The 26,247-nt window shown below is 50.5% G+C and overlaps 1 protein-coding gene across 1 annotated transcript in view; it reads right to left on the reverse strand.

Moving 5' to 3' along the window:
• TMEM132C (transmembrane protein 132C) overlaps positions 1-26,247 on the reverse strand; it is a 319,945-nt gene that overhangs the window by 242,363 nt on the left and 51,335 nt on the right. The gene's annotated exons all lie outside the window — the stretch shown is intronic.

A 26,247-nucleotide genomic window follows, 5' to 3' on the forward strand; every position in this document is an offset into this window, starting at 1 on the left:
TACAAATATAAATTTTGGGAGCAAAGATTGAGCAGTGACAAGCTAGATAAAGGGGGGCTCAAACAATGCCACAGGATTCGGTGCCTCTCCATGGCTCACCTCACTTCCCTATGCCTTGCTCCAATCTCAGACAAGACCTCTCTTCAGCATGCCAAGACGGCAGCCAGAAATCCACAGAGACCAAGCAGCCTGGGGGGGTGGGGGGGTGGGGCGCGGATCGTGGATTAGCTCCAAAAGGGAAGGAGAGGTCTTACTGCATGACGGAAATGTCTTAAAACTGGGCTCGTGGTGATGGTTGCACAGTTCAGTGAAGTTACTGAAAATCATCGAAGTGCATACTTAAAAGAGTGAATTTTAGAGTTGTAAATTATACTTCAATAAGGCTGTTTAAATGAAAAAAGTTAGCAGAAATTGGGAGCTTACATCCTATCACCTCAATGCATCTCAAAGCAAAGATGATGCCTCTACCTCAGCAGAGCCAGTAAGGACCCAGGACCAGTCCCATCGGCTCTGCTTGGTCTGGTTTGTGTTCATGTCCATCTCTGGACCAGTCAGCTTGGCCAGGGGGAGGGAGGACCGTTTGGACTGGACAGGCGTAGGTCACATGCCTCTCCTGGAGCCCGAAGTTGAGTTCCAGGGACGGAGAGCTAGGGAGGGACACTTCCCCAAGGAAAGTCTGGGTGCTGCTGACAGAAAAATGGAACTAGATCTTCAGTAGACAAAGCAAAAATAGCTACATACCAACACACTTTCTGCCCAAATAGGGGCACAGTCCTGCTACTGTCACAGGAGGGTCCAGAGCATGTTTATTAAGACTATAGATTCTTGGGGCGCCTGGGTGGCTCAGGCGTTAAGCGTCTGCCTTCGGCTCAGGTCACGGTCCCAGGGTCCTGGGATCCAGCCCCACATCGGGCTCCCTGCTCGGCGGGAAGGCTGCTTCTCCCTCTCCCACTCCCCCTGCTTGCGTTCCCTCTCTCGCTGTGTCTCTCTCTGTCAAATAAATAAATAAAATCTTAAAAAAAAAAAGACTATAGGTTCTTCTAGAGCCAAAACACACAGACTGCAATGCTAGCTTGACCCCTTCCAGCTGCACAAGGACAATATAATACCTAGCTCAAAGAGCTATGGGAGAAAATGGCTTGGTCCACGGAGAGCCCTGAGAGGAATGCCTGGGGCATGGCAGGCTCCCTCTGAGTGTTTGCAGTTACTCTCATGTTCTGCAGGGGAGGCTCAACTCTCCGAACACACATGGCACAGTTAGTTTTAGGAGCCTTCCCACCCCACCTCCACTCATCTCTGCCTTTCTCTGTGCCTTGGGGAGCTGCCCTGCAGATGGGTCGTCTGGACCCCGTGCCCGTTCGCTCGGAGCAAGGGAGGAGACAGCATGGCAAGAACACAAGGTCAGGATCCGTTGCCACGTTCCTCCTGCTTTTGATGCTGTGGCTCCGGTGGGGGCCGCTTCCCTGCTGGCTTCTATCTCCAGCCTCCACAGACCTCACCATCACCGGCTCTAGGAACACGAACTCCTTCGCTTCCCTTTGCTGTGTATCCCTGGGCACTGGGAATATCTTTGTTCCCTGAACCCTGCCCCAGCTCAGTCAACAGTCCCTTCCTTCACGATGCTTCATTTGTTCTCTCTCTCTCTCTCTCTCTCTCTCGTTTCCTTTGCTCATTTGTTGTTTCTTAAGTTCCACACATGAATGAAATCATACGGTATTTGTCCTTCTCTGACTGACTTATTTCACTTAGTGTAATCTACTCTAGTTCCATCCATGTTGCTGTCAATGTCATGATTTCATTCTTTTTTATGGCCGAATAAGATTCCATTGTATGTATATACCATGTCTTCTTCATCCATCCATCCGTCTGAAACTAATATAACACTGTATGTTAACTATGCTGGAATTAAAATTACAAACTTAACAAATAAAGATGCTTCATTTGAACCACACTGGGTAAATTCTCTTTCCTGTTGGGATGCTGTTCAATACAGGAATAATCCCTCTCATGCCTGTATTATTTCGAGGCACCTTCAGCTGGCCTGAACTGTCCAAGCTCACCCCATTTACAGGGGGCCAAAGGAAACCATTTCAGAACCAGGACATCGCATGGTCATCAAGCACATGTCATAAGGCTGATGGAGAAGGCGTGGATCCTCCCGCGCTCCTAGGCATAGCTCTGGCCCGAGGCTTGCTGGCTGGGGCATCTGCTGGTCTAAGCCTGGGCCCCGAAGATGTCCATGGATGCAGCAGAGGGTGGATGTTGAGAGTGGGGACAATCGGGGAAGAAAGGAGAGGGTTTTAAGAAATGCAAACTTGATCAGCAACAAATAGAGCAGAGAGCCCAACTCTGGACTTGACACCCAAACTAAGGTTTGGGGTGGAGGGATAGCCAGGGAAACCCTGGGAATATGTGAGCGGCTACATCATCTGGTGCTTTGTTTTTTGTAGCTGAACCAGACTTCAGGCATGTCTAACCCTGTAGACGACAGTATTAACCACTAGGCTACCTGGCTTCTGATAAGGCTCCCTGGCAACCAAACAAAACTGTATTGGTTCTGCCTATACAGCAGGGCACAGGAGACAAATCAGTCCTGGGCTGCTATGGACAGTTGTGCAGGTTGTGAACTGCACCGAGGCTCCTGGCCAAGAGGGCACACCGGTGGAGTTGAAGTAGGCTCCATGCTCCATTTTCCAAGGCACGCCCCTGGCTAGGAACTGGGTCTTTTTGGAAAAGGGAGTATTTTCTCCTTTTTATTATGCACAGAGGAAGCAGCTTTTTCTAATTCACACAAAGCTGTCAGGTATAAAGCAAGAGTTCCGGGAGTGTCCTATGTGCTATTGCCTACTTCCCCTTTCAAGTCCAGTGGAAGTGCAGTAAGGTCGCTAGACCAGTGCTTCCTCCTACAGACACAGTGCACGCCTGAAACACGGGCCAAAACATGGAGAACTTCCTGGCGCCCACAGCCAAAGGTAAAGAGAAACTGGTAAAACAAATACCATATTTTATTTAACCCAACCTATCCAAAACATTGTGGTTTCAGTGTGCACTCATCATATGAATTATCCACGAGATTTATATGTTCTTTTTTTGTAGAAAGTCTTCAAAATGCGGTGTGTATCTGACTTCCGGCACATCTCAATGCAACCAGCCCACTGCAAGGGTTCCCCGGTGCCTGGGACTCTGCAGGACCGTAGAGCAGGGTCGAGGCCACCAGCCGATGCCACGAGTGGGACCCGCGCTCTCACTTCTAACCACTGGGGTTCCTGGTTTTAGAGTCCAGGCGGCCCAAAGCCACAGCCAAAGGATTAGCCCCGGGAAGGCAGGAGTTCATATCCGGTTTGGGTAAAAACGCTGAGTTAAAACCCAGAAGACTGAGGGGGATGTGGTTTTGGAAGGACTACTTCAAGAGGCCAGTGGCCACTGCTCATACCAAGCCTTCATGAGCTAAGACGAACAGACAAGCGGACAAAGAAGCAGGTAATAAATGGGGGAGAAAGGAAAGAAAGCCCTTTCTTGGAGCAGAAAACCTCAGGATAAATGGAGAAGGTAGCCAGGAAGACGCACACCAGGAAAACACTGCCACCTGCAAGCGCCAGAGTCATAATTGTTTTAGGCAAAAGTCACCAGTGGGTGAGAAAGCCGGGAGAGAACAGAGGAGTCACTAGACCTTCACCAGCCTTGTAGTATTTCCCCTCGACGCACTTACCGGCCACGGAGGGAAGCAGGGGCTTCGCAGAGGAAAGGACCCAGTGGGTGAGCGATCGTCCCACCCAGACGGGGACGAAGGGGCAGCATGTGCCTCCTGACACGGAGAAGGACACGGCCTCCCTGCTGTGGCGCCCCGCCGGCCACCGGCACGACATCTGCATCTGGCCGCAGGGGAGCCCGAGGGAGGCTGGACAGAGGGGCATTCTGGGGAGCTCCTCGCTTCCTGGTGTGGAGAGGGGCTGCAGAGGTGTGGCCCGAGGGGCTGTTCTGGGCTCACGCAGAATAAGGGATCCTAACAACTGAACGCGACACATCACCTGGGACTTTCTTTTGCTCTGGAGGCCGTTTTCGGGACAACTGGAGAAACCTAAATAAGGTCTGAAGAGCGATTATGATATTCCATCAAAGTGAACATCCTGATTTGAAGGATCCTGTGATGATGGAAGAGAATGTCTTTGTTTTTATGAAATTCAGTGGTGAAAGGGTATTCCATCTTTACTATGCTCTCAAATGGTTCAGAGAAAAACATGGGTTGTTATGTATCTATTATATATATGTATGCACATTTATAGGCACATGCATATGCAGGGGGTGTGAAAGGATAAAGCAAAAATGGTAAAATGTTATCGTTTGGACATCAGCGATGGAGAATCTGGGCTCATGGACTGATACCCATGAATCTACCAGAGTCCATGTATTGTTCTTACAACTTTTCTTAAATCTGGAATTGTGTCAAAATAAAAGTCTTTCCCTTTTTTTTTTTTTTTTTTGGACAAATGTCAAAGGCAGGAATATTGAGGAGCTGAACAGAACAGCTGTTCTGTTCAGGACAGAGGAAAGGAAAGGATTCAAGAGAAACCAGACAGGCTGGATCAACAGGGTGGGTGACCCACGGGAGGCGGGATTGGACAGGTGTGGCCCCCAGGTGTCTGGCTTGGCTAACCGGGGAATGTCATGATCTGGGGTGGGAGGAGGGTCTGCTGAGCATTTGGACGATGCTGGAGAGGTCATCGACCCAGGTGGGGCATGTCAAAGGGGGCTGCTGTGAATTCATACGTCATTCTCCAGCCCTTTGGGTCACAAAGATGGGGACTGCCACCAGATCAAGCTGCCAAAAACAACCCACCAGCAAAGGCAGCTTTCTCCCCTAAAGATGGCCATTTTGCATCACGAGCATAGCACCGACAGCTCATGTACGTCCGTCGTATGTGCTGGAAACACTACTCAGGGGCTGGTCCCAAGAACGGACAGCTTTGGAGTCCTCTGCTCCTGACACAGACCAACGTGCTCAGCAAAACCCTCAGGAATCGGTCTTGGAGGCCTCCACTCCCATTTATTTACCTTCTAATCCCTGGTCACAATGGTGGCCCTTCTGTGGGGCCCAGGGATTTACTTTCCCATGCCCCTGGGCCTTTGTACGTTCTGTTTTCAGGCTAGAATGCTCATCCCATGGCCAGTTCATTCATTTTATTCTAGTGTCAGCTCAAATGTCACCTCTGCAGAAAGCCCCTCTCTGACCCCACTGTTTAGGGAGCTTCAAATCCACACCCCTTCCCATTTGGCTTCCTTTCCATTGTGTATGCCTCTCTGAGTTCGCCTCGATCATTGATGCACTTGCTTACTTTCCAAAAAGTGTCTTATAGTCCATCTATCGCACTTGCCAAATGTCACAGGTAAGGATTTGAGACCGCCTCACGGCAGCCCCGGGATGCTCCCACTTCCTCCTGCTGCCTGTCCCTTACACCAGCTCAAGCTCAAGCAACAGAAGGGAGAGAAGGGCTACTTCCCTGTCCCATTTACCAGGACGTCAGACAGCGGCCAGAGACCCAGGAAAGCATCAGAGCTCTGTGATCCCGGGGCACGAGGAGCCCTGTCCGGCTGGGAAGCTGGAATGTCACTGGAGGGAATGCATATTCTGGGGAATACCCTGGCGCCTTTTTTTAAAACCCCACCCCACAGGACCTGCCAAGGGGAGTAAGCAAGTTTGTGCGGTAAACTTGTCCACACTGGGAAAACTGCATCAAACAGCCCCATTCCTTCCAAGACTGGCACATGGGGAGGTCGCCTGGGAGCAGACACAGGCAGGGAAAGCAAAGCCCAAGGATCAGGGGTCCGCACTGTGAGGAGAAGTGTATGGAGACGAGGAACGGCGTCCTGGGAGGAGGGGGGGCCAGGCACCTCGCCTCCTAGGCACACATCTTGTCTCTGTGCGCGGGGCAAAGGGAAGCCTATTCACAGCGTCTTCCCAAACACCATCCCTGCAACAAAGCGGGCAATGTGTTTCATCTTGGCCCTCGGATCCAGCTGAGTTTAGAGCAGTGGGTGGCTTTCAAACCTAACATTTGATCAAAATGAAAAAGTGCCCCTTCCTTTCACCCCGTGACAAGCCTTGGCGTATAAATCACAGCCTTCCCGGGGAGGGCTCCTCGGAACACAGTCCCCCGGGGGAGCCTGGCCCTCTCTGTCCCATCTGGACAAAGGGGGCTGAGGCTTCCCAGGGGGCCCAGGGGCTTTTTAAAGGCCCCTTGTAAAAACTCAGACACCATTCCAGCACAACCACAACGGAGGGGGCGGGGAGGGAAGCCATCCTCCTAGGAGATTTGCATTTTATTTGGTTTTAGAGCTCAATGGAACTCACCCCCTACCCCCCACCCCCACCCCCACCCCCGCTAAAACTGTGCTCCGAAATCCAATGCTAAAATCAGGCGACGGACAGAAATTTCTAGGCTTCAGAGATTTCTAGGATTTGGACTCTAAGAAAAAGGAATTGAGAAGTGTGCATCTGGTTGGCAAAAAAAAAAAAAAAAGTATAGGGATGATGATGATTTTAAATGAGTCAAGCCGCTTATCACTTAATAGTAAAAATGTTCTGTTGGTAAATTAATAATAGCGGCAACAGTAAAATTGTAGAGTAGAAGATACGGTAGCACAGTAAGAACGACAGCAGCAGCAATGGGCAGGAATTTCACCCAGTATTCCCATAAAGCTGGCTGGACGTACCACAGCGGTCTCCTTAATCCTCTCTCCCAGCTTTATTGAGCTCTAATTGACATATCACATTGTATATGTTTAAGGCATACAATGTGACAATTTAACACACAGGTCCTTTCAAATGATAACCATATTAAGGTTAGTTAACATATGCATTGCCTCAAAGAGGTGCCTTTTTAAAAAAATTTGGGGTGGAAGGGGGATAAGAACTTTAAAGACCGCCTCTCTTAGCATACGATAGAGTGTTGTTAAGTACGGTCACCATGCTGAAGGCTACATTCCCCAGGATTTACTCATCTAATCGCCGGTAGCCTGTGTCCTTTGGCCAACATCTCCTCCCTTGCTTTGCCCCAACCCCTGGTAACCACCCCACTGTTCTCCCTCTCTAGGGAGTTCGATGCTTTAGGATTCCACATAAAAGTGAGCTCGTATGGTGTTTGCCTTTCTCTGAATGACTTCTGTCACTCAGCATAATGCCCTCCAGGTCCATCCATGTTGCAAACGGCTAAAAAATAGCCCATTGTGCACAGATACCATGGCTTCTCTATCCATTCATCTCTTGGTGGACACTTGGGTTGTTTCTGTGTCTTGGCCATTGTCAGTACTTCTGTGGTGAACACGGGGGTGCAGATATCTCTTAGAGATCATGAGTTCATGTCCTACGGAATTGATCTGAAGGAAAGGAATCTTGATCCTTTAATTAACCCTGCGTGTGGGCACTGGGCTCATTCCACGGAGCAAAGGGGTCACAGGCACTTACTTGTCCACCCGAGGGGCAGACCCGAGACAGGCGCCCACTGGTGTGACTCCACATGGACTGCCCCCACCCTACCCCCAGAGTCCCCACCTTAGAAAGATCACCGGGTGTCCTCTACCTCCCTGTCTCAGCATCAAAGCCCTCAGGGGGCTCATTTTAACGTGAGAACTTGCCAGTTCTTGAACCCCACTGTAAACAGTTGCAGGCTTTGGGCTTTCTTTTGAAAAGTGCATGTTATGGAAAAAAACAAACAAACAAACATATTCGCTCTGCCTTTTAACAAAGTGCAGGTTTTAATTAAGACTATGTGCTCACTTTTAGAACAGAGAATGCCACAAATCTTATTTTCAGTGAAAAAAATGGCAACTTGACTTCTTCCTACAAGACTGAATGATGGTGCTATAAACATGATTTTATGTCTGACTTTTCGCAGCTCCATCATAAAGCACGACGTTTTAGGGGTGTTTGTTTTTTGCAAAGGCTTAGATTGTTTCATTGATTTTACTAAAACCCTCTCTTGAGACTTCAACCCTTGCCTTTCCGTGTCCTTGTCTTCAGTCATGAGCGGGCAGAGCCCCCCAGGCCTCCCCGGGCTTGTTCGCACGGGTTCTGCACGGGCTGGGAGCAGCTCACCTGCACAGTCACTTTCAAGGACTTCAGGAAACCCTGCACGTTCTAAGATTTTCTGATTCACTTTGGAAAACACTGCACTGCTTTGCGTCATGAGGGGGGATGTTTCCGGCACTCCCCAAGTAGAGCAGGGGCAAGAAAATGCTCTCACCACATGACAGGTGGGACATTCACCTTGCCTCTTAACTAGTCACATGCTGAATGACACTCTCCTGTGGAGGCTGTCACCTGGTCACAGTCCCGTGACGGGCAATCCGACCAGGACAGGGGACCGCTCAGACGCCACGTGACAAGCCGCAAGGACCCGTGGGTGGTGAGGACCACCCGGCACCATGCCTCCAGAACGCATTCACTCTCTTTCCTGGGATGTCAGGGACATCTTGCTCACTGTCTATTGTGACGTCTTCATATTTTGGGGGAGGCCCCGGGGCCGGTGCGGAGCTGAGCCGGTAGCCGCTGCTCACCCCACCTGGCCATCTCACAGGTGAGAGTGAGGTGCATGTGACAGCATCCGGGGGGGGGCAGGCCTGTCGGGTCTAGAGCCAGGGGCCCCTCCCTGGAGGATGCGGCAGACCGCCCCCCCTTCCTCATCTTCCTTCACTCTGATCAACGGGTTGCCCACGTTTTCAATCTGCTGAGGCTGCATGGTCTTGGAGTTTCAAACGTTTCTCTGATTCCCATTTGTCTCCTAATGGGAAAGCAGGCCACCTCCCGTTCCTAAAGAAACCCGCTCCGGAGTCACGGGCACCAAGAAGCCTGGCAGATGCATGACAAGCGCCTTTGTCAGTGAGTCCTTTGGAGAGCGGAGTCCCCCAGAATTAGAAGCACGTGGCCTCCATCTCCGGCCACAGGCACAGGGGTGCACAAAAATGTAAAAGGAAAAGCACTTGGGAGAACTACATGTCAGTTTCTGGCGAGCCCGAAGCACCCGGAAGCAGTTCAAGCTGTTGCCCTTCATGCACCAGAGTCACCAGGCACTTTCTGCTCCCAATTACTTGATGTTGCAAGACCACCGATGGAGACATTTGTTATTTGGGGAAGCCCTGACTTCAGAAGGTCTGTTCTTGCTGAGGGTGAGGTGATGCCGGGGACCAGGCAGGCGCCCTCGGAATGCCCTGGCACCTGCTCGTGGGAGTGTGGGAGATTCCCCACACAGACGCCCAGGCATCCTGGCCAAGCGCATGGGCCGTGCACACAGCAGTCCTTGCAACTTGTCTCCTTCCTGACGAACACCCCAGAAGTTCGGTCACACCAGCCCTCTCTCTGCTTCAAAGTGATACAGGTTTTAAGACGGAGGAAGCTTCCTGTCCTACCTTGCCCGACACTTTGGGAGACAGAGGAGGGAACTCAGGCCCAGCAAGGCGAGGTAAGTGTCATGAGGACAAGCAGGCTCAGACTCGGGTACACGATGTCCCCTCTGCCCTCGTTCTGCACCTTGGGCTTCGTAAAGTGCAGGTTTCTGGGTCCCTAAAACCTTGAATGGGGCCAAGCACCTAGCAGGGGCTCATCCTATGTGTGCTGAATGAGTGAATGGCATCAGCAGTCATCCAGGAAGTATGCTGAGCTAGAGTCCTGGCTTGCAAGCAATGGCGAACAACCTTGGCTCATGCACACAGAGAAAGGATTGACCTGGCACCCTCGGGACTAGGGTGCACTTGGAGGATTGTCAGGAATGTGCCAGAAGTAGGCATGAAACAAAACGGCAGAGGGGGGCTCCTGTAAGCTAAAGGCTTGCATTAGTTGAGTGTCTTTTCGGGGGATCACCCCCGAGCTAATCAGCTCCCAAGGCTTGCTAAAGATTCCCACGCCCCGAAGAGAACATCCCATTGACTTATCTCTTCACACCATTCACTGCGGCCAAGTAAGTCACTCCGTACTGTCCCAGTCCAGGCCTGTGATGTGGGCTCGCCTTGGAGTCAGCAGTGAGGCCAGCTTCTCGAGACGACACGGGCGAGCATGGGGGACAGTCCCTCGGGAACGTAAGGGAGTGACCACGAGCCATCAAAAGGAAGGACAACTAAATAAAATGAGGAACCCAGTTCTTTAGTGTCACCAGCCACATCTCAAGCGTCAGGCGGCCACAGCGGAGAGCGGTCCCAGGACAGTCCGCCATCACAGAAAGCTCGGTTGGACAGCACAGCAAAGCACCAGCAATTTCAGGTGCCTGCCATTATTCTCTGCTATACTGCCTGGTGTGGGGGTGTGCACGGGCACACGCATGCGTCCGTGTGTGGCAAGCGTCAGTCTAAAATGGCTATTACAGATTGATCCACATCTGATTCTTCTATTAGACTTGAGAGATCACCAAGAACAGGCACATCATTGCTCTTATGACCGCGTTGTATTTGGTGCTGAGCAGAGGTGAGCCCCGTGCAGACACCCAGTCGATACCAGTCAGACAGAGATAGGAGTGACATCCAAACCTGCTGCAATGATTATCATCTCCTTGCAATTTAACAGATATTACCAAAAATTTAAATCATCCTTTATCACCAGTCCTCTCGGGTTCTAAATTGATATTTTGCCTTCTCTGCTATAAACCATCCCTCATTAGCTTGCTTCCAATTAATTTTATCTCGCTTATAAAGACTAATTAGCCACTATCTTTAAGTTAGCACCAATCCAGGTCCTGTCGAGTGGTGTCTATAGGATGAGCAATCCTCACACGACCACCCAAAAGCACGAGGTGTTCTTGAGGTGCTGGAGGTCTGCCTGGCTGCCACGTGGAAGGTGCTGGAGACGACATGTCATGGGGGGGTGGTCTGCAAGATGAAAACACCCTCAGAAAACCCCAACAGAAGTATGAATCTTGGCCATTATTTACTTTTTAGAATAGGGTCAGGGGAAAGTTGCATTCAGAAGGAGCAGGTGGCTTTGCTTCTCATGTAGCAATAGAAAATGGCAAGCAGAAGGTCTTACGAGCTCTTCAAAAAGACCCAGAGGTAGAAGGACATCGTGGTTAGGGGTGAGCTTAGACCCTGCCCCCGTGGTGCCTCTGAGAACTCGTGTGCATCCTGGAGCCTTTATGAACCTCAGTTTTGTCATCTGAGAAATGGGAACGCTGTAACGCCCCTTGCTGTGGGCGGGATGCGATGGGCTGAGGCACCGTAGAGCCTCCAACCCAGCAACCGGCCACGTAAACACTTGCCACGTGCTTGTTGTGGCCACGTCCGTGGCTTGTACCAGTTCCTGTGTTCTCGTCCTATGTTGGCTGGAAGGATTGGGAATGAACTCAAGTATCATCGATGTGCAAGTCGGTTTTCTTACCCCACATCTCAAAAGGCTTTGTGCACAACTCAAGCTTGTATGTGTGCTTCCCTGATGCTCCTCGGGAAGGTTCACGGCATGAGTCCAATACAAAGTCCCTCTGAGTGTGCCCTGAAGGGCTCTGGGGTCCTGGGGGGTCCCGGGGACTCGCTGAGCCCTCACCTCAAGGCACAGGCTCTTGTCTCCTGGCGCTGGGGGCTACATGACCAGTCCCAGACCCTGTTCCAGTGTCCTGGGTGGTGAAGACATATATCCCTACCCTCACACCTGGGACTGACTCAACGAGATGCTCTCTCTCACACACACACACACACAATTTTAAAAGCAGTCACAATATTCTTCTGGTATCATTTCATAGCACTCACGACCTGTGTTTTCCATGAAAAAAAATCCACTTCTTACAATAGAGAATGTGAAACACAACAGCAACTGGTTCTGCTTCTGAAGAACGCTCATCAGTGTAGAAGGCATGCCATCCACGGGCTCTTCTCCAACGATGCTGAGCTGGGTAAGCAGATTTTAAAGTTTTCAAGTAGCACGCTATGGATATGTCCGATGCTTGGTTCCTCACAAAAGAGATTCTGTAAACCTCCTTTCTCTGCGTCGTTGTGACCCGGGGCCACAGCATTCCTTCCACCATCCTTCATCGTGCTGTAAATTCTCCACCCTCCCACCCTTGTGAAAACCCGTCCCCAGGAGGCGAGCCTGCCCGCTCCGGGCCTCTCCGCCCTGGGGTGCAGGCCTGGCTGCTGAGCTCCCAGGAACCTGATTTGCTCGCAAGAATCATTCGTGCACGTGCCGACCCGAGACCCTGAGAAGCGGCAGGGATGCTGAGGCATGAGTGCCGCCCACGGAGCACAGGGCGGCCCCTGGGCTGGCAGTCGCTGTGTGCCATCCGGCGCCCTGCAGCTCCCCAAGGGGACCTGAGCTGGGGAGGGGAGGTAGAGGGAGAGCACAGGAAATACACAGCTGCACAGGCCTCAAGCCACCGTGGCCCTGGAGGCAGGCATCTTCTAGATCTCTCTTAACTGAGCAATCTGAGCCCGTGGGAAGAGAGAGCACACGCGGGTACTGGCAGTGACGGCGCCGGTGGGGGAGCATCCTGGGGTGGCCGCCGCCAGGGTCAGCTGGTGCCGTTGGTAAGAAAGCATGAGCTGCATCCACACGGGCCCAGTGGGGGTCCTGCAACCGCGGCCAGGACGGCGGGCCCCAGGGTGCGGCGGGCGATGGGTCTGCGCTCTGCCCCAGAGGAACTCAAGTCCCCTTCTCACGGCCCCGTGTCCAAGTTGGATGCATGGACCGCAAATATCTCTTCCATTTGAGGGAGGGGCATACTGGGATTCTATGCAACTCACTGGGTCTCTCAGTTAATGTATGGAGATGCTTAAGGGGTGCGTGCGTGTGTGTGTTGCACATGTGTAGGGTGGGAGGAGACAGAGAGGGGGAGAGGGAGGGAGAGAGATGGAGGAGAGGGCTTTTATATAAACTTTAAATATAAATGAGATTTCTATCTCTTATATTTATCTTGGGTGAGTTGTAGGATCCCTCTCTGTCTTAGCTGGAAACAAGCACATTTTTAGTGGAAAAACAAAAGCAGCATCCCCAGAAAGGCATACCGCCGAGCTGACAAGACTCATTACAAGGCCGGTCATGGCGTGGGGTCTCCCGAGTGGGCAGAAGGCTGTAATATTAACACACGGTTCGTTACAACCGAATTGGAGGCTGGTTATTCAGCGCTCCAGAAATTAGGGATGGTCAGCAGGAACCTGATTTTCCCATGAAAGCAGGAAGCATCCTGTTCAATGCTGGAAAATCACTAATGATCATGCTGGAGCCATTTGAATGCACAGACCCCCCACCTCCGGCTCTCCATTGTAACTCTGTCCTCTCTGGGTGGACACATCCTCTGCTCTCGGGAGCCAATGGCCGTCAGAAGTCATTTAGCTCCTCCTAACTACACAGGCAAGAAAGCAACTACGGTCCACGGGCATGTTTCCGGGGGTGCGCGGGTATGCATACAGTGGGGTCACTGGATGCTGTTCGCGAAGATGCTACCATCCAGGGAAGGGAACGGTTTAGGGTGTTGTTTGTGCTGCCACCGCTTGGCACGGTGACTGTGTGCCCGGGGGAGCGCCGAGGTAGACAATCTGCATTGTATTCACTCGCTGGGTGTCGGGTCCCCCCGGCTTCATTCCACACCAGCCTCCCCTGCTGCGTGGTCCTTCTAGTCTTTCAAGACAGTTTTTGATGAACTTCATTCAACGTGGCCCTGAAATACAAGCTAACTATTTCTTCGGGAGCTCCATGTGAGAGAAAGCTATCAATTCCAAGAGTAGAGGAAAAAGCAATTCAAATTTTCAAGCCCTAAAGGTTTTCAAGGGGAATTCGTGTATGCTATCACTCACTTCCTTACCCACTCTCCCAACACGGATCTATCTATTGAGTACCTGCTGGATTCCTGGCCTGCTCTGGGGGCCGAGGCTACAGTGGAGGATGAAACAGGCAGAGTACCTCCCCGGGCAGAGATGACCTGCTTAGGGGAGAAAACAAACACGAAGCAGGATAAAGTAAATAAAATATACAGCAGATGAGCTGGAGACAAGGCAGAAAGGAGAAAGGCATCTGGGAAGACAGTTTTAAACACAGTGCCCTTGGGAAGTCTCACTGAGCAGATGGGATTCAAGTAACACTCCAGAAGAGGCAAAATAGAGCACACAGAGTCTTGTGGGCAATGGAGAGAGCACGTGCAAAGGGCCTGAGGTAGGAGCTTGCCTGGAGCATTTGAGGACTACCCAGGAGGCCAGGGAGGAGGAGGTGAGGGGTTAAGGAGAAGAGTCTGTGTGGAGGGAGGTGTGGATCACGCTTTGGAAGTGACTGTAAGGACCACAGAGAGTGTCGGGCAGGGAGGTGGCAGAGCTGACCTGGGATAGAAGAGGATCACTTGGGTTGCATGTGGAGTGGACGGAAGTAAGTGTAGAAGCAGGAGACCAGTCTGGAGGCTCTTGCAACTGTCCAGGTGAGAGACCATGGTGGTTTCCCTGCTGCACTGACCTCCCCCAGGACCACGAAAAGTTAGCCTCCCAGAAGGTGCAACACCATGGGCCATCCATCACGGTCACCACAGGCTACAGCCCCACTGGGCCACCTCTCTCCTTTGCAGGCCGTCTACACTTGTACAAAACCTCATCAGAGCATCCAACTTTTTAAGACCTTGAGGTGTGAAACGCCCAACTCCATTCAGGTAGCTCAGAATAACGACGTGTTCATCATAAAGGAAAAGCGGGTTGTGGGCAATAACGACGTCACTGTCCCAGCACGTGTCTCCCGTAGCCTCACTTAATCCTCGGACTGGCCCTAGGCAAGCCTGGGGAGCTCGAACCACCCAGCCCCGGTCCTGGAGTCGAGCAGAGGCAGGGCGCAAAGCCGGGGGGCCCACTGTATGCTCTGCAGGAAGGCAAGTTCCATCCTTCAGGGGCACCATTCACCCAGTGACAGCCCCAGGGGGAGGAGGGACTGAGGAAAGGAAGAACCTTAACTTGCACGACTTTCTTTGGGGCTGCCCTCTGTTGCCATGCCCTGGGCTTTGTCCTGGAGCAGACACCATGGGCAGAGCTGCCAGGAGAGACAGAGGGCCAGGGCCTTGGGTGGCAGCTGGGGGGCACCTCCGTCCCCCTCCAAGCCTGGCTCCGGGAAACCTTGCAGCCACCATGTTGTGGGGCCCGTCTCCTTGGAACATGGAGAATCACGTGTCTCATCACATTTCCCTTTTCACTTGGGCAGCTAGGAAACCTCTTACTAAAACACATTAAAAAATGAGAGGAATGATTCAACCACTTCCTAGACCATAGAGCAGGATACTCCATGAGGTCCAAGAGCGCTTCTACCTTTCAAAAAGGTTACTGGGAACAGGATGGAGTTACTTTTTATCTAAAGAGTAAGAAAGTAGCTCCCTCTCAAGTCCTTAAGCATATACGTACACAACCCGCTAGACTGCCCTGAAGCTTCTCCGGCTACCACCTGGCATCATCTGTCACCCTAAGTTTCTCCCTGGGGACAGCACAGGGACCCTGCTTACTTTGCACTATAAACAAGAGGTCCAGACCCTCCCAAGACTGCAAAGAATGCTGCCCTCCATCAACACCCCTCAAGCATTGACACCGGCCGGCCAGAGCTGACCTGCCATGCACACGATGGGGGGAAGCTCCCTGCCCACTGATGGAAACCATCTCTAGGCAGGAGGAACCCCGGGGCCAAGGGGACCAGCAGCGGGCAGGAGAACCCCATCTCTGCCATCCCTGGGGAGGATCCGAGCAGGATGGAACCAGACCCACCTGCTCTGGAGAGGAGCCTTGGCTCGTGGAGTATAATCAGATGCAAAGGCTTCTCAACACTTAGCAGGCTCCAGGGAACAGAAGGAAGGAGGGAATGGCAGCTGGTGATCAAACTCTTCGAGAGTGAGGAGTGCCACTGCAGCCAGGGCATCTGCCCCGAGCAGGGCCTCAGCTCCTTTCTCCTGCTTCCCGCAGGTCTGGGGGAGCCTCTACCTTATGCCATCAAGATGACTCACTCCTGGCCCAATACCGCCACTCCGGGGTAGTTGGAAAGGTCTTCTGACAAAGAACTGAGCACTAAAGGATCCTTTCATTTTCTTTCTTCTTACCAAACAACTTCAAAGAAGTGTCGTCAGGTGAACTTCTTCTTTTTTTTTTTTTTTTAATTTTGTATTGTCAGGCGAACTTCTAATAAGGGGCATGGTGTTGACTGTGGTACTGTGATCCGAGAGAGACAAAATATAATATATATGTATCAGTTAGGATAACTCGAAGCACCAGTTGTTCATAAAGTAGATAGACATTTATTTCTTTCTCACTTAAGTCCCAAGAAGAGAAGTAGTCCAGGGCTGGCTGGATAATGCGATTGTGTAAGAGACCCTGGAACTCACATGACCTTCTCTGTGATGTCTACCTCATGGCCCAAGATGGCTGCACAGTTCTAGCCATCGTGTCTACCTTCTAGCCAGCAGCAAGAAGAAAAGAGGAGAAGCCTGCTCGAGTCCTTTCTTTTTTTTTTTTTTTAAAGATTTTATTTATTTATTTGAGAGAGAGAGAGAATGAGAGATAGAAAGCACGAGAGGGAAGAGGGTCAGAGGGAGAAGCAGACTCCCTGCTGAGCAGGGAGCCCGATGTGGGACTCGATCCCGGGACTCCAGGATCATGACCTGAGCCGAAGGCAGTCGCTTAACCAACTGAGCCACCCAGGCGCCCCAGCTCGAGTCCTTTCAAAGAAATGTCTTAAAAGGTGCACACTCGGGCACCTGGGTGGCTCAGCTGGTTAAGCGTCCAACTTGGTAACGGCTCAGGTCATGATCTCGGGGTCCTGGGATTGAGACCCACGTCAGGCTATGAGCTTAGCACAGAGACTGCTAGGATTCTCTCTCCCTCTCCCCACCACTCCAGCTCGTGCATGCACGCTCTCTCTTTTTCTCTGTCAAATAGAGAAATAAATAAATCTTTTTTTAAAGGTGCACATTCCACGTCCATTTATATCTGTTCTATAATTTAGTTAGGTCCACCAAGCTTGGGGTGGGGGGCTGGTGAGTAATGTCTTTTTTCCTAAACTACGCATGTTTGCCTGAGTCCAAAATATGTGGGTGACATCAGGCTGAAATACTCTCAAGTCCTTTGGACTAAAATAAAACACCTTAGGGGGTAAATGGCTGGTAATGACAGTCATTTCTCTTTTACATCAACAGACTACTTCTGTCTCCCTTTATGACTCCAAATTAAAATACTCACGGAGAATTCTCCTGACCACCAGTAAAGAGAACAAAAGTGGTCAGACTGCCTTTCCATCCTAAACCTCCGGGAAACAAATGAAAAGCAACACTGAATCGGGTCAAGAGCTTCACCAGGGGAGACCTAGAGAGAGAGTCCAGGGAAGCGAGATCTTGAGAGGCACACTTCGTCTGGTGCTCCCAGAACCCCCTTCCGGCACACACAGTTAATAGTCTGGCTCAGTGAGGAATGCAGTCGCAGCCAAAATCCCAGACGAATGGATTCACTCATTCCTTTAACATCCTAGGTCCCTGCTTTGTCTATTCATGCCCCTGCCTTTTTTCCCTACTACGCCATTTACATTCCTTATTGACTCCTAACAGCTCTTTATATAGCAAGAATAAAACGCGTCTGTCATCCTGTTGAAATCAACGTAAGCTTTCATAGAATAACGGGTCTTTAGGAACTCAGAATGAAGAGGGTTTTCAAGCTGTTGAACAGAATTAGGCAGAAAACTCCTTTGACCTACAGAGTTGAGATGATTTCTGGACCAGGCACACGTGAGAAAACCAAACACACTTTCTGGGTGAACTTCCCTCTTGACCAAAGTTCTTATAGTGTTAAGACTCCAGTGCTCCCAAACTCTGAAGACCTTTGGCGCATCCCCATACTTCCAACAGAGTGACTCTCTCAAGGAAAAAGCAGACAAAGGAACAGCAGCTGAAAGTCATCGGAAGAAGCCACTGGTGCCTTGCACGGATGTGGGAAGGCATGTGGAAGATGCCCGTAAACTCGAGAGAAAGTTTCAAATCATTATCTTCTTTCTCCTTCTTCTTTTTTTTCTCCTCTTTGCTTTCCAACCATCTGCACAAAGACCAGCACCCGTGATCATGTTTTTTTTTTTTTTAATTTTTTTAATTTTTTTATTGTTATGTTAATCACCATATATTACATCATTAGTTTTTGGTGCAGTGTTCCATGATTCATTGTTTGTTCATAACACCCAGTGCTCCATGCAGAACGTGCCCTCCTCAATGCCCATCACCAGGCTAACCCATCCCCCTACCCCCCTCCCCTCTAGAACCCTCAGTTTGTTTTTCAGAGTCCATCATCTTGTGATCATGTTTTTTACGGTAGAAACAGGGAGAGGGAGTTGCTCGGATCATCCTCCAGAGGGGACCTGCTTGGACACAGTTCTGCCAAGACCCGGCGCGTGGAGACCCTGAGCCACATCCCTGGGCTGCCCAGCAGTTGTTTGCAATGGAAGGAAGACATGACAATTTCCCTCCGCCCTGGCTTGGGGCCCACGTTCTGAAGGGCTGCCTTCTCGGAGGCCCAGAGCACAAGGCCACACTGCCCCAGTTTCTTTGGAAGTACTGGCGTTTGCCGCTGAGGAGCGGAGAGACCCACAGTGGAGCTCACGGGACGAAGACCCCCTCTTTGCCACCCCATCTTTGTGGGAAGACAATAAATAACAGCAGGATCACAGTCCCCAATGTCGGGGACCACCCGAGGTCCCCCTGCATGTGGTGGTCACTTTCCTTTCATCCTCCCTCGACCGTGGGAGGGGGAGAAAAGGGGCCTCTCAGCCTGACCCCAGCAGGACAGGTGCCTCCCGTGAACCTGAGCAGCTCGGAACCAGACCCTTGGATATACAAGTGAGATGAAATCAGGGACCCCTCCTCACTCTGACCTTACCCGGGCATCTCTGGATGACCCAGCAAAGGCAAGATTAGATCTAGAGAGGCAGACCTCCACCCCCTGGGCTGACACCCAGCCCTGGCAGATGTACTTAAAAGGAGAAACCTCTGTAACTTGAGCCCCTCTGCCTCTGAGAGCTGGAAGTCCCCCGCACACAGAGCACATGCCTGCAGGGGAGGCTGACCTCCAGTGCTTTGAGGGGGGGCACCTCCCCCAACACAGACACACAGTCCAACACGGCTCAGAAAAAAACACGCAGAGGGGAAGGGGAGAGGCTAGAAGCCCAGATGGGAAAATCCAGGCAACCCGAGAGGGGCGCTCAGAGAGCCATGGGAGATCCTTAAATGCTTTAATTTAAGTCCTCCTTAAGGATCTCTTGCTAATCATTTAAGCCAACCCACATCTTTACAGAATCCAGCGAATCACTCAAAGCCCTTGGTGCAGGGCACTTCTAAGTGGAGACGACCCTCGCCTCCTCCCCTGACATCATGTGAGAGGGATCGGGAAACAGTTAATAAATCTTAAGACCCTGGGATGGATTTCATCTTTTGTGCAGAAAAAAAGGGAAAAAAATATCTGTATATATAATCTCAAGAAGGAAACTAAGAGCGGTATCTAAGTGCAGTCAGCTAAAGCCAGGGCCAGGGGCAGCCAAAGCTTTGGCAGGGGCGGAGGGGTGCGTGGAGTCCGCTCGCTTTCAAGAGCTTCCCCCCGCCCCTTCCCTCCCTCCATCTACCAAGCGATATTTACTGGATGTCCACCACATGCATTTTTAGGTTTATGGAAACATCAGGTGGAAAGTAAGAGAAGTCCTATGTATCTGCTGTCTCCTTACACACACACACACACACGCACACACACACACACGCATGCACGCATGCACGCACACAAATTTCCCTATTATTAGCATTTTTCATCAGTGGGGTACCTGTGTTACAACTGATAACCCATATGGATGCATCACTATTAAAGTCCACTGTTTGCCTTGGGCTCGTTCCTGGTGCTGCATAGACCTGTAGGTTTTGTCAAATGCATCATGTCATGTAGCCACCATTCCAGTGTCCTACAGAATAGTCTTCTGCCCTGAAAGTCCTCTGTGATGCACCTGCTCCCCCCTCCCCCATCCTTCCCAGCCCCTGACAACCACTGGTCTTTCCACCATCTCCACAGTTGTGCCTTTTCCAGAATGTCCTAGAGTTGGAATCACACAGAATGCAGCCTTCCCAGAGTGGGTGCTCTCGCTTACTAATATGCACTTAAGCTTCCTTTCTGTCTTTTCAAGGCTTGACAGCTCATTTCTTTTTATCACTGAATAATATTCCATTGTCTGGATGGAGCATGGTTTGTTTATCCATTCACTCGCTGAAGGACATCTTGGTTGCTTCCAAGTTTTGACAATTACCAATAACATTGCCATAAACATTTGGGTGCAAGTTTTTGCGTGGACACACCTTTTCAGCTCCCTTGGGTAAATACCAAGGAACACGATTGCAGAATAAGACGATGAGCCTATATTTTGCCTTGCAGGAAACCACCAAGCTGTCTTCCCAAGCGGCTGCACCATTTTGCGCTCCCACCAGGCACGAGTGGGCACTGCTACTGCTCCAAGTCCTCGCCTGCCCTGGGCATAGTCGGTGTTCGGAATCGGAGCCCTCCCATAGGTGTGCAGACGTCACAGGCTGCAGTGTTAACCCGGATGACTTCTGGAAGGTAACAGTGAACAGACACTTGATGAGCATGAAGGAGGAAGCCGTGCAGACGTGGAAACATCTAATTCTGCGGACTGCTGACTGCCTTCTTTGTATGTAAGTTGGATAAAGTGGAACTGTTGCATCTCTGGAGTGCAGGGAGGATATGACCATCACACTGGAAACACACAGCATGCCTAGATTGCCGCGAAGGAGCCATGCCTCCCAAACCTGCGATTGCTAGCCTGGGACCCTTCTGGGGGAAAGCCAGTGATGGGTCGCACTGCTGGTCCCTCCGGGTTTACCACTGTCCTGTCAAGAGCCAACCTGCATTCCTATCCACAGGCTTCTGGGGACACGCCTTACTTCCTTCCACACAAGCGCCAGTCGTGAACTCTGCGGTCACAGTGGATCTCAGCAGATCAGGGCTGTCACCATAAATTTCCTCTCTAAGCAGCTTTATCTTTTATTTTCCTCTCCAAATTTTTACCCAAGAAACGCTCCCTCTGGAACTTTGGGCCACTGCTAGCACACCCTAAGAAGACCTCAGCTCTCTGGACCGGCACATTGTGAAATCAACTGCCTCTACCCAGAAGCTGGTCCCAGCCCAAAACAGGCAAAAGAGACAAGAAGTCCGAGCATCCAAAATTTCTCCTTAACGAGCATCAGGCTTGATTTCTGAAGGAAACGCCTAGGAAGAGAGGTCCCAGGCTTTCTTCATTCCTACTTTCCTCAAGCCTTTCTCCCTGGCTCGGGCATTTGCCTTTTCACGGGCAAAATGAAAATGGGGTGGTTAGGACTGGAAAGGCTGGGCTGCCCGTGAGCCTCCCTAAGGACGGGGGTAGGAGGTAATAAATACCAGCAGAAGGGGTTGGAAAAGCAGACAGTGACTCAGATGCTCACAAATCCAAGTGGTGTGAGGTCATTCCTTACAAAGAGAAACAGATCTGCCACCCTCGACGGGTTTTAATAAGAGGACCCCACTACTAGAACTAGCCCCAAATGAATTAACGATCCTCATCTTCTGGGGCAGCTGTGAGAGAAGCCTGTGTCTCGCGTGGGTGGAGACTGAAGCATGAACCTCCCTGAGTCAGAATGCACACGTCCCTGTGACCCCAGTGACTCCGCCCGTGCACGAGTGCCGCCTCCCCTTGGCCGTGATCTAAACGTGCCCGTCCGACCGGCTGCTCGGGTCCCTGGTCTAACGCGTGAAAGAGAAAACACTTGAACAAATCAGTCATACTGCTTTCGAGAACTTCTCCAGGCAGCAGGTAAAAATTGAAGGCAAGAAAATGCAGGTGGGAAGCCTGCATCAGAGCACAAGGAGTTCAAAGCAGAGACAAGGAGTAGGAAGCTGGGGATCCTGCGCAGGCTCCTGAGTTCCTGGTTATTTCAGGAGCCACGCAGCTGACCCTCCCTGGGGTGCTCCAATCTTTAGTCTCACATGTTTGTGAACTGGGATTTAAAAAAAACAAAAAAGCAAAAAAAAAAAAAAAAAAAAAAACTACCTTCAAGTTAATGCATCCATTTCGAGAGCTCCACAAGGAAAGAATTAAGCAGACAGGAAATCATCCAAACATGAGGATAAAAAGTCGGACAGAGAGCTTTTGAAATACGAGAAGGGGTGCAGTGAACTCTCCCAAAGAACAGAAACAGCAAAGGGGCTGTTCTAATTGCAAAGAACATCCAGACCCGAGACCCTCTGTCGGTTTGCAGCAGAAACTGGGCTTCCAGAAGGCTCGGTGCAGAGGCTGATTTGGATTCCATCAGCCAGGTGGTAAGATTCTTAGTTTTTTGCTCTATCCTAGGAAGGGCATGTGGCTTCAAGACATTTCGCACCAGGGGCATTCTAGCCCGAGAAAGCAGAAGAAGGTGGAAATGCGACAGAAAGCCCACCTTGGACCCATCCACACTCTTTTCTGAGGCCTCATCCTGATTTAGCATCAGCTACGTCATGGGTGAGGCTGAGCTCTGAACACGGCGTGAGGATCTGGGAACAATGGAAAAATGTAATCAAGGAGCCAAGCCCCTGCACAATGATAATTACTGTTACCCTGTCATTCCCTGTTGAACATAATAAACCAGACACTATAATCTTCAGGCAAAATGTTGCAGAAACAGCTGTAGTAATGAAAGAACATGCTAACAAGATCAGAGACCATGAACACAGACGAGAGGAGGCAGCTAAGAAGCTTCCAGCCCATCTCCTCCTGAAGCTCTCCCCCTTGCCGCTCTGGGGCTTGTTCCTCTTGCTCTCTCAAAGCACTGTCCCCCAGGCTGTTTCCCAATTTCCATGGCTGTAGACTCAAGTTTGTCATGCCAACTTGGGAAGAGCCAGACCGTGCATGAACTGGAAACGTCCAACTTAGAAGCAACAGAGTCTCAGACCAGTAGCTCCCCAAAAGCCCAGAGAGGGGTGAACCCACGCCTCACTCTGCGTCACCTTCTCCAGAAGACCCGTCTGGACTAACAGGCGATGGGGCCGCGAGGCACTCCTTCTAGACTCGCGGAAGGGGAAGAGAGAGCATGGCAGAGATGCAGGCTTCCTAGAACTGCTGGTAACAGGCTGGATCATGGGGACTTTTGCATAATAAATGGCACTTCACCTAGTGTCCCTCTCCCGCTGCTAGAGAGAGGAAATGCCACCACAGCCTAGGGACAGACAGATGGCTCACCAAGATGGCTTCTCATCACGGCTGGCTTGTTTCACCCTGTAGCCTAGTAAAAACAGTAGTAGACCCTGTGGATAAATGGCTGCCTATTTGAGAAAAATGATGCATATGTGGTATTTAAACTGTAGAGCAAAACAAAAGGAATGACTTATCAACCTTTCAAAAGAATGGCCTTGCTGGAAATAGTAACTCGGTTTTAAATATAGAGTTGCAGCTGGGACATCTTCATCATATAATTAGGTAACTGGAGACACTCCGTTATGAAATGGGCGCCCGTGTCAGCACAATACCCCCTCCCACCGAACTGCAGGCTGTGCTGGGGGAATGCTATTTCTCACAAAGCCCTATAATGACCATGTATATAAATAAGTAAGCATCTGTTTACATATGCACATATTTAAATGTAGTAATAAAGGCACACATGTATTTTTATAAATTCCGCTTCTTCCCATCTAATGAACAAACTCAAAAACAATTCTATTTTATCCAGTGCAATAGTATGAGTAGCAATTAAACCGAAATCACTTAAACATTTATTGCCCCATATTAGACAAATGTTTTCACAATGAAGCCAGTTCTATTTATTTAAAACACAAAATTATAATGGAAAATTACCCTGATCACTTAAACTCCAATACTAGAGAGGCAAAATAACACTTTTCCCCCCCATTGATCTAATTTAATGAGCTGGGATAAAGCGTCGTGGGTAAATAAGGATCCGATCTAGGAGAGGACCTACGCTCTGTGTTTCCCACGGAGTAATTCTGGGACAGGCCGTTTGGAGTGACAGAAAGAACACAAAGGGGTGGGGGGAGGTGCATGAGTTCTGGGGTCCAGAGCTGCAGCTATGCAACCAGATTGCTCCCCACCCCGCCCCAACCCCCCGTCACTTGCTGGGTGTCCTGAGGCAAGTAACTCACCATCTCTGTGCCTCCGTATCCCCATCTATAGAATGGGATCACACAAGTACCTACTCAGTGGGGCTGCAGTGAGCACTGGCAGGTTAAATCTGGCTTTATCAGCCACTGAGTGAGCCAGTTATTTTATCTGTTTTGCTTCAATTTTCCTCTCTTGTAAAATGAGAATAACCACTGGCCCTTCTTCATAGGCTACCGTGATAACTGGATGCAATTTTGTAGGCATGAGTGCCGCTGAACTATTGCAAGCATTTGAACCAATGTTGGCTATTACTGACCTTTCTTCCCCTCCCTGGATAGACTGACAGAAAGTCAAAACACATCCGTGATGGCCAATCTCAGCAGTTGACCTCTCTTTGCAAAGAGCAAATGCCAATATATAAACTATTTAAGAAGGCATTATGCGTTTGTTGTAATAAACCCAAATTGATAAAATGATTTATTAGAGCACTTGTCAATGAGAAAGATGAGGATATTTTAGAGGACAGATAGACATACAGGTGAAATTCGTCTGCCACAGTTAAAAAGTCAGATATTGCCCCCAAAGTCACAAAATCAACCCACTATCACACTATTACCAAAGGCATAGTCATCATTCACCCATCAGCGGCATCTGGGCTGAGGATACGGAAAGGGGGTACTCTTAAAAAAGAATACGCTTTTCAAAAAAGTTCTGGCGCAGCCCCATAGCTTCAGCAATCACGATGCGTCCAAATAAACCTTGAGTGAAATAAACAATAATCGAAGGGAAACCCCGACCCTCTGGAGCTAAGGGGCGACAGCACCTGAAGCTCAGCTAAAGCAGCAAGACAGGAAAGTCTCTAGCCTTACAGGTGTGTATGTAACAGAAGAATGTCAATAAACGAATAACGCTTAATTTCAAGAAACTAAGAATGATAAAAGGGCTTTGCTAATGACACTGGAAGTACATATTTACGTATCTACAGATGGCCGGGCATTTCCGTGCAACACAGTTGGAAACCATTAGGTGCCACAGGGTGACAGAAAATACTAAACACGTGTTGGGCTTGAGCACCGGCCCCAGAGCTACAGCGGGTCCTGGGCCCAAGGGGTCTTGACACTGAATCTGGGGACAAGGCTGGGCATGGTGGCCCCAGGAGAGGCTGGGCTGACACTGACAAGGGGGCTTCAGGCGGTGGCCACTTTGATATTTTTGCACCTACTGGCCCTTTGCAGGTCATACAGCTGATTGTGTGCTGAGACTAGATGGTCTTTATCACTCCTTCCAGCATTAACTGAAATCCAGAACTTTCCGATTTTTATTGAGTTGGGGTGAGCAGGAGGCTGTCATGAAAACCATCGAGGAGAGCAGTTTCTTTCCCAACCTCATCCTTCCCACACGTGCGCACAACACACACCGCTCACACACACGTGCACACACCACTTACATGCACACAGCACGTGCAGCTCACACACGTGCACATACCGCTCACACACATGCACACAGCACACGCAGCTCACACACACATGCACACACCGCTCACACAAATGCACACAGCACACGCAGCTCACACACACGTGCATGCAGCACACAGCTCACACAGGTACACACCGCTCACACACATGCACACACAACACGCAGCTCACACACACATACCCACAGAACGTGCAGCTCACACAGCTCATGCATGCACACAGCACACGCAGCTTGCACATATACACACACAGCTCACACACATGCACACAGCACATGCAGCTCACGCATGTACACACACTGCTCACACACATGCGCACAGCACACACAGCTCACACATGTACACACACCGCTCACACACTTGAACACAGCACACGCAGCTCACACACGTGCACACAGCACGCACAGCTCACACACATGTGCACACAGCACACGCAGCTAACACACGTGCACACAGCACGTGCAGCTCACACATGTACACACACAGCTCACACACATGCACACAGCACACACATCTCACACATGTACACACACTGCTCACACACATGCACACAGCACACAGCTCACACACATGCACACAGCACACGTAGCTCACACATGTACACACACAGCTCACACACATGCACACAGCACACGCAGCTCACACATGTATGCACACTGCTCACACACATGCACACAGCACATGCAGCTCACACATGTACACA

This window comes from Zalophus californianus, chromosome 14 (assembly GCF_009762305.2).
Source record: "Zalophus californianus isolate mZalCal1 chromosome 14, mZalCal1.pri.v2, whole genome shotgun sequence".
Taxonomy (NCBI): Eukaryota; Metazoa; Chordata; class Mammalia; order Carnivora; family Otariidae; genus Zalophus; species Zalophus californianus.